The following is a 9,523-nucleotide window of genomic DNA, read 5'->3' on the forward strand; positions in this document are numbered from 1 at the left end:
ATTCTTCTCCGGTAAAATTCTTTACCGTGAAACATAAAGGTAAACAATTTTAATTAACTATTAACGATGTCGAGCGTAATGTATTCGATAGCCACCCAACGTAATGTAACAGAAACACACGTTTTTTCTCACCGTTGCAGCATGCCCGTGAGATGATGCTACCCAACATCGGCTGTCGGGTAACTCAGCCGATCTGGCCGACACGATTCCGCCAGATCCGAAGCACCGCGTCCCGAGTTACCGTGCGCGAGCTCCGAGTACCTTTCCGACAAGTGTAAGTCCAGCTGAAAGCCTGAAACCAGGTGGAACGGTCCAAGCCAAATGCAACGGTTTGGCTGTGCAGGGTTTAGGTTTGGCTCTCTCATTTCATTTCAATGCGTTCAACGGTACGCACGTACGCGCCGTAGTGTTCGTGGCGTTGGTTTGTTCGTGGTTTTTCGATACTAGTAGCAGCAGCAGCAGCATACGAAAGGTGTTTCTTCGTGGTGGGTTCTTCTGCAACCTAAGTGATGGAATGGTTCGAAAAGAAAACGGAATCTATTTTTTAATACCTGTTAAGTGTCATGGAGCAAAGTGTTTGTGTATGAAGTGCTGAAAAATATACGTAATGGAGAGCAGACAGTGCGTGTGTGTGTGCGAGAGTCTGTACTTAGACCGGCTAGTGGATAGTTCTAAAGTGTGTTAGTTGAGTGAGTTTTAGAACATCTGTGAACACAGTAATGAACGATCAACAAATATGATCGTTGGGGATTTTTGTTATCGTTGAGTGCAGTTTGTATAACAAAGGAAACATGGATAAATTGTATCAAAAAAAGGTCGACATGATGTGATCCAGAATCGTTGCACTAGCTAGCAGCAGGCAGGCAAGGGCAAAAAGACCAGCTAGCAGTTACACTAACACCACCAACCGTGACCGACCGTAGTGGACAATCGAACTGTCATCAATGTGAAGTAACACACGCCACACGTTCTCGTAACAGGGTGCTGGACGCGGTTTCGTTCTCGCACACTGGCCGAGCCCGTGGTCTGGTCTGGCGAGAAACCCCGACGTGCGGCCAACGGTGCGTGCGAGATCCGGTGTTCCCGGTTTCGGTTGGTTGTGCCCTTTTTTGGCGGCAACAATCCGCGACACAGCCGCGTGTTGCGTTTCCGTCCGTTCGTGCGCCGTGTCCGCAAACAATCGAACAAAATCGAATCTCTTTCCACATCGCACCGGACGCCGATCGATCGATTGGCGATCGTTTCGTAAAAGGAATTGGCAAGAGCAGCCAAGAGCAGAGGTGAACTGCTGATAGGTGGAGGATGGATTCCTTTCGGACCCTTTCGGAGCGATCGTTCAACGACAATCGTTCAATCGCATCGCATTGCACCAGACAGTGGTTGGCCTTCTAGTGAGTGAGTGAAGCAAGTGACTGGACCGATGATGTTTTGAATACAACCCACGGGACACACCGCGAGGGCAGCACGAATGCACCTGCAGCTGCACGAAAGATTGTTTCATGCAGTCCGTGTCTCACGATCGGGTTGGTGTTGTTTTCGACCTTTTTTTGTTTTTGGTTGAGGCCAAACAAAGTAAAGGGCAGCTTTTGCCTCGCAAACACCGATGTAAATGCTCACCGTCTTAATCCACGTGAGCGGCTTTTCCACTGCTGACCAGTCGGTGGTGTGGGTAGTTGTTGGATTGGATAATCCTAAATTAGTCCACGAGAAAGGTGTTATGGGGTGGGAAGAAGGAATAACACTCAACAACAGCGACAAAAAAAAAACCCTTGTTGCAATGTCCGGCATGTCGTGTTTATTATTTGTGTGCCGTTGTGGTTTGTTTGACTCAACGCAACAGCTCAAGTCGCGGTAGAATCTAAGGTTTGACACTGGCTGGAACGACTTGTGAGGTGATATGAGCATTTTTTTCCCGTCTTCTTAATACTTGTCTGTCTACTCTCTGACCGTGCAGAACGAAAAAAAGTAAAAAACTGCACAGGCTTGCACATAATGTATGCACCAAATATTAGCCCAGTATAGAAAGGCCTCAGAAGGAGGGAATTAAACAAGGGAAGCAAAAACAAACGTAACGAAAATAATTGAACGAAGGCAAAACGTGAGCCGCGAGGTCCGTGTTCGGTACGCTCTCATGTTACGAAGCAGGTCCCGCTGGTAAAGAATTCGAAAGTCTCCTCCGACGACAAAGTAATGCGAGCCGGTCTGGGGCGTTACCAGCTTTGCTAGACTATTTGCGGTTGCATATTACTCGATTTTAAAGCGCCTGGCGTAACGCTGCATGCTGCAACCGGCTGGTTATGGGCGAATTTCGGGAGTGAACTTTTACTTTGCGATTTAGTTGATTTGCAGCTCGTGTTTGATTTGTTGGAATGCGGAAAGTGCGCTAATGTGCTTGACGGTAGCGACTTATAGAAGGATGAAAACCATAATTTAGTTGCTGTTCTTTTACCTGAATTATTTGTTTTGCTTCGTTGAACCGTTGTTTGTTGATGATTTTTCTTCGTTAATTACTTTTTCAAATCAGCCCGACAAATGTTTTTCTAATTCAATAAACCATTAAAATATGTTTTTTACATATTTAATGAATTTTGAATTGTTTTAAGGATCTGTTCTTTTTTTCTTCTTCGATTTTGGCTACACATCCTTAAGAAGTCTTGGCCTGCCAAGACTTAATAATGGGATAATAGTAGTGGGTCTCTGTTATTTTCATCAAAATTTTGCAATCAATCTCTTTTATCACGTCTTGAACTTCAACTGTTTAAACAAATCTCACCCTCAAACAAACCTGTTCAATAATCTGTTATTTAGAGTTTAGAAATAGTAAGAATCAACTTGTTTACCTTCTCAAGCAAACAACAAATAAAAATGGCTCTATTTTATGGTTTCTTAAGTATTCTTCTTGAATATCGTAGATGTTCAAATTGTAATAAAAAAAGTCGTTAAACGTGCCTGACACAGCCCACTCTACACATATCCCACAGTTGGACATTTCATGTCGTTAACATAAGGACGGTGGAAACGGGTGGGATTTCTGCTTCAAACCCCCCACATACGACGATGTTTGAATTTGGTGTGCAGACATGCCCAAAAACCCGCTGTGGCAACCGTCACCAACAGTAACGTCGCAAGCGGGCGAACACGTAGCAGGACCGATTGCAGTTGAACCGCATCGCTCGTGTAAATAAAACATGAACAAAACAAAACTCCGTTGCAAACCTCGGTTCTGAAACGGTGCGTATATAGAACGTCTGCTTCAGAGTGTATTTCTTTGCGTTGATAAAAAAGTGCCAATTAATGTTGATTGCCTGTGTCTAATGTAACCGTTTAATAGAACACCGAGAATGGTGGTAACAAAACCAACAAAAAATAGAAATTGCCGTTAGCACTGTGCGTTTTGCTTCACAACAATTTTAATTTCTAATTCTCGGCTGTCTCTCTTTTCTTAGCGACTTTCTTTTTTAACGACGTGCAAGTGAGTTGTTATTATTTATCGGCTTCGCATCCCCGTCGCGAAGAACGGCAGAATGGTATGATGGTGGTTTAGGGTGCTCACGAGCGGCAGAGTGTTGTGTAGTATAGTTGCCGAAAGGTGTGTGAAGAGTGTGTATGTGTGTGTATGTGCGTGCATTTCCCTGTGAGGTGTGATTGAACTTGCCACAGCGGGAAGAGCTCGTAACGTTTGCGTAACGAAGCGACGTGCGGTGAGTCGGCAGTGAAGTGTGAAGAGAGAATCCGCTACGAAACGCGGAAATTCCGTTCTAAACCGTGGCATCTTGAAGAAAACAGTGCTAAAATACAAGTGTTTCGTGTGTGTGTGATTGTTCAACTGGAAATTATAAGCCAAAAAAGTGTTGCAAATCGAAGTCCACTAGTGTGTTTGTGTGAGAAAGTGTGTGCCGGTTTTTTAATGTTTTACTGCGCATAGTGTTTTGGAGAAAGCGCAAGAACGCGCCATTATTCTTCCTTCCACCAGGGGCTTCGGGTGTGTAATAACGACATCGCAAACAGAACCGCGAACCGATGTGGTTGCGTTGAGGGCTTTCGGAAATTCCCCTCCCCCCCAATGTGTAGCCCCCGGGCAGGCAAACGTTCCAATTCCCAAACTCACCTGCAACCTTGTCGTCCGGCCAGATGATTTCACCTGCTGTGTCTGAGAGGCTCGTGTGCATGTGTGTGTGTGCGTGTGTGTTGGGAAATGAAAAGGAACCCCTCGGATATAAATAAAGCGAAAATTAAATAACTCCACCAGGACAACAGTGGGCAGACAAACAAAAAAAAAACAAGCGCCCCACCGTCAATTCTTGTCCCACCACATCCTGCTGCGTCCTCGACCGTATCCTTGTGGACTCCGTTTTCGGCAGAGGTTCCCGGGTGTTTCGTGTTTGTTTGTGTTGCCGTGCAGTTGTGTTGCCACGGCACTGTGAGTCCACGTGACCTCCGCCATCGAGTCGTGCCGTCTGCTGGGAGGCATCCTTTGGAAAAGCGCAGGACACGTGCCGTTACCAACGCTTCCGGACGTACGCCATCGATACAGGTGAGTGAACGGTTTCGTAAAAAAAGGGGTTTTAGTTTAAATATTTGTAAGCAGGGGAAGCAGCGACAGTAGCAGTACCAAGCATTCTGGTATTAGTGTTGGGAAGTTCCAAACCACACGTCTTGAAGTCTGGTAGTCAGGAGTGGTGTGGAACGTTTCATAATGAGTCATATTATTCATGCACGTTGGCTAGTCAGTAGATACTGATTAGCGCTGATTTTCTCTCACTCTATCTTCCACCTCGATCGCGATCTTTCCCTGTAATTTAAAGCTTAAAAGTAACTACGCACATTGGACGCTTCTCGCACGGTATGAATTGCGCAAGAGGTGTGTGTGCGCGAGCCCGCGAAAAAAATCCCTCCAATGAAAAACCTTTCCAAGGCTGATCGATCAGCAATAGTAAAACAAAACAAAAAACGAGGCGAAGAAGTAGGTCACGGGATGCGTCGATGGCGATGAAGATAATATCTTGGCTAAAGTTCACGTGTTATGCCATCGGAAAGCAAGCTCACCCGTTTGATAAGTAGTATGAAGCAGGGTGATCGTACTGGCAAAACTGGTGAGTGTGTCAGCGAGCTTTTAAAATGCCTTCGTGTGTTTACGACGTTAAACTCCGTGTGTCTATCAGACGGTGCTGTGGGCGAATCGATAATTGCCTGCAATATCTGATCGGGGGGAGCGTATAGGTCTGTTAGTAAATTGTCTGTTAATCGGTAGCCATAAACTAAGTAGCTGGAAGCTGAAGTGCTAAAAGGATAATTCAGGTCAACTTGTGTCAACTGAAAGTTTGTGTTCAGTAATCATCAAGAATGCTTTCAACAAAATAAATTGAATCACCAAGAGCTGGCTAGAATTTCTCATAAAAGCCCATGAATAATACAGACGCGAAATGAGATCATGGAAGAATAATGCTCCGCTAGTCATAACGCGAATATCGTGGAACATAAAAGCTGCATTTTATGCACCCCCCATTCGTTGTCAGTGTCATCCTGCCGTCAGAGTGGGTAAAATATGCAAATCGCTTTGCGAGGTAAAGTCGGGAAGGAAACAACGGGCAGAAAACGAGCTCAACTTCACAGCTGCTTTCATAGCAGTAGCCAGAAGTATTGTGACTGTGCAATCGTTTACTGCTACTGTGCCTGCGACTGCACTTCGCGCTGTTGTTATCCGTAGTGGTGAAAAATATGACCCAATATAATTTTCAATTTTCACTCACTTTATATGACCCAGTGTGTGCTTCAGCGATCATTGTTGTGGATGTTGGAATCACTTGCCATTTCGAAACACGGTACGTAAGGTGGGATGGATCACGAAACGGGCCAAACGATATGGATGTGTGAAAAAACTATCACCCCCAGCGCCCCAATGATTCGATTACCAGCGGTTGTGTCTCTTCTCGATCGGCGTGTATGCTGTTTGGTGCCTCATTTGCTATGCGTCTCGGTACTAGTTTTCATGACACATCGGATTCGGTACGGATGGTTCGGTTTCGTCGACTTTCGTTCCCATTCTCATGTGACACTTGCGAGCTTTTATGAGCCACTTCCAGCGCTGTGCTGGTCGTGCAAGTATGTGGAGTGTTTTTATGTTCTCTGCACCATCGTCTCCAGTGCAGTTAGCGAGGAGGTTTCTTAAGGAATGTTGTTACTTGCAGCGGGAAAATGAAATGTTTTTTCTCTTGTGCGTTTGCTTACCGATGAAACCGATCGGTTGAGTCGGTGACTGATTTTGGGTATAGTTTTATGTGAATTTCTATGTCCAATTTCATACACGTACCTCCGGGCTGCAATATGCTACGGCGGATGGCTTGGAGCAATGCTACACCATTTCTTCACAACTTTCGATCAAGCATGTAACGGATGCGTCTTTCCTCAGTTTTTGGACAGAAGACACCAGTTTATGCCTCGGCTTGATCAAACAATGTGTAGCTAATGGGCCTGTCCAATAAGTCGCTCCGTTCACGCGTGTGTGTGTGTGTGTGTGTGTGCGTGCATGCAGGCTATCAAAAAAACAGCCCCCCAACCAACAAAACTCGCAACCAGGGTGAGTGGAGAATGTTTGGCGCAATTCGGCTCCGAAAGTAGGCCAACCTGGCGTTTAATCGAACGCGTCCATTTGAAGCCAATTGGCAGTCACCGGACGGCTCGAGAGAGGCTCCTAACTACAGCTGGCCCTACAGCTGTCTACCAGCGAAAACCGCTCGAAATAAAAAAAAAAAAAAACAGAAGCTCCCGTTGGCCGAATTTTTTCGGTGAGGCCTCCCGGCCCACAGACTTGTAATGTTTTTCCGATATTTTTTTTCGTTATCGCGCGCACATTCTGTTCGAGCTTTTGGCGGAATGGTTTGGACGTTTTGAGCTGTTTGTTATTTATTTTGACTCAGCAGCTTCTTTTGCGGTTCTGCTGGCTAGAGGGGGGTGGCCGGGCGTGTGGCGTTGCAAACGGTGTCCAGCCACCAAAGTCCAGCTCAGGTAAGAGTTTTGGTAACGGACCGGGTTTGGGATTGGAAGGTTTTTCTCTCACTCTCCGCAGTCTTCTGGTAAAAGCCCTAAGTACCGTGGGGTGATAGCGGGTTTTTGTTTGTGGCGCACAGTTGAAGAACTTCTTCGCGAAGTTTTTTTTTTCGCGGGCTTTTGGTAGTTGTTGGTTGTTAAGAGCTTTCCTTCATGCTCGGGATTCGGAATCGATTTCAAGTTCCTTCGGCAGGGAAAACGAAACAAAAAAACTGCTCTTACCACACAGATGCAAACTCTAACGAGGTTTTCCGGCTTGAGGTTTGGGCTGCTTCTTCATCAGGCCCCTTCTATCGCTGGGCTGGAGGAACACTGCGGAATGCTTTTCAAACATTATTATGCCAAATGGAGTAGTTCTATTGAGGGTAGGCATTCGCACTGCCATGTCCCTCACAGTTTCCAGCTCCCAATTTGCGTAGCCGATCGTACATTTCCTTCTTTGTTACTTGGCTTGTTGAAGATGTTCTGCTATTTTTCCTTCGCGATCGGAACAATACGCGAACCGAGTCAAACCTGTTGATTTACGAACCTCTTCGGAACGAAGCTTCCCAGGCGGACGGAAATCGGTCGTTTTTGTTGATTCTAGCCGAGTATCATCAACCGCCCATTGAATTGGCGGGGTGGGTGGTGGGGTGTAGATAGGTGGTGGTTTTATGATGATGGTGGCTTACCTCCTTCTCGTCCGGTGGGAATGCAACCTTAGAAGCGGGGATTAATTCCTTTCCCACCCAACTTCCCCCCCCTCTTACCACGATTTCTCGCGTGATCTATTGTGAGTTGGCGGCGGTTTTTTTCTCTTAGACGGATTGATCGGAAATTTACCACGAGAACGAGTGGTTGGTTTTTGCTGGGTGGATTACGCAGTAAGCCGCATCCGCCGAACTAAAAAGCATTGGTTAGGGTAGCGGTTGTCACTGCTCCAAGACAGACAGAGGGCAGTGGCGGCGATTCTTCATTACCTCGTTTGCGGCTTATGATGATCTCGTCACACTGCCACTGGTGCTAATTAATTTCTGATGCGCATTGATGCTTTTGTTTGGCCGTTGGTCCGTCTGTCAGGGTCAACTGTCCATGGGAGATTTGCCATAATCTTGTTCAGGTGCGGTCGTACCTTCTCACGGCTAGCTTTGCCAGAAAGTTAATCCCTCTTATTCTGTATTTTTTACCCTCGAAACATTTTTTATGACTATCTTGAAGCTTGAAGAATATTTTCAGGAATTTCTTCATCCGGCTCTGGCTCCGGGGCCGGGCGTGTGCTATTATGATGGGTAGCGTAAAAGAATAGCGTACCGAAATAGCATTTCGAGTCGGAAATGGGATAAGTCCATGCGGTAAAACTAATGAGCACACTAAAAATGAGAACATTCAATCTTGATCTCATGAGAGGGGTAAAGTCTTTTATGAAAATGGAACCATTTCGGTGTAGTTTCACTATGCGGAGCTCTACTTGATTTTTTTTTCTAAACCAAATATTCTAGCCAGTCGTAATGGGCATGGAGAAATTGCCGTTCTCCCAAAAGGGCACCAAAGAAAACGTCGGAAATGACCTCGAAAGGGGAAAGAGTTTCCGAAGCACGGCCAACTGAAATCAGCAGAACGATTGATGTGGAACCAAGGTACGCGGGCCTTACCTCAAATGATACAATTTTGTTGGAGCCTGTTTCATCTTCTTCACCTCGAGTTTCTTACCGCATCGATGCTGGGCATGGTGCTAACGGTAACCCCTTTGCTTGCGGAACCCTTCGACTCGTTACTCATCAATTGCCGAAGTGAACGGGAAAGCAAACCTTGGCGCAATGGCGACGATATACCGGGGGTCGTGGTGTACTTACCGTGAATGATTGAAGAAACCAGATGAACTTTTGCAGCTGGTAGACGCGGTCGGAGAAGCGGATACTCCCCCCGGGGACCCAGAAGCAGAACGAAGTAGGAAGTTAATGATGCACTGCATTTTCGGTCGTCATCAGCAATTGGAATCAGAGTGAGAGCTGCCGGAGCATACGTTACCCACGCGAGGTCGAAGCTTGGGGCGTGTGTTTTGCTTTGATGTGTCTCGCCGCTCGGACCAGGAAGGAAGATGAGAAAGATGGATGAGATGAGCAGTCTCACGAGAATCGGAAGCAACGACCAATCAGCTCGGCAAAGTCCACCAGTCATGCCCACCCCTTATGTCATGCGGCATCGACGGCAACTAACGGCTCGGTGTGGTTATGATACTTCGATCGAACACGAGTCAACAGACGAACGACACCGCACGCCGGATCGTTGGTTTTCGCTTACGGTTCGATGGACCGGTAAAAAGAAGAGACTTTTCATATCGCCAGAAGCCTGCCGGCCCCACGCTACCCCCTTGTTCCGGGAGCCGTTGTTAGTGGTGGCTTCTGATCAGTGCTAATGATGTTTGCAACACCCTTCACGAGTGGGGTGTGTCGGTGAGCAAATCACGTTCTAGGGAGCGCAAGTTGGCTCTCGTCGG

General features: G+C 46.5%; 1 protein-coding gene across 7 annotated transcripts in view; it reads left to right on the forward strand.

The window, feature by feature from the left end:
* The first annotated feature begins 284 nt into the window (after positions 1-284).
* The window catches only part of LOC118513593, a 59,344-nt gene continuing 50,105 nt past the window's right edge, over positions 285-9,523 (forward strand). For 3 of the 7 annotated variants that reach the window (XM_036059576.1, XM_036059575.1, XM_036059573.1), the window contains exons 1-2: positions 347-485; positions 3,447-4,534. The gene's annotated coding sequence lies outside the window, so the exon portion shown is untranslated. Of the gene's footprint in view, positions 518-542; positions 690-3,446; positions 4,535-9,523 lie in introns of those variants that run through there. The other 4 variants (XM_036059580.1, XM_036059578.1, XM_036059577.1 and 1 more) reach the window with 4 other exon arrangements.

Source organism: Anopheles stephensi, chromosome 3 (assembly GCF_013141755.1).
Source record: "Anopheles stephensi strain Indian chromosome 3, UCI_ANSTEP_V1.0, whole genome shotgun sequence".
Lineage (NCBI taxonomy): Eukaryota > Metazoa > Arthropoda > Insecta > Diptera > Culicidae > Anopheles > Anopheles stephensi.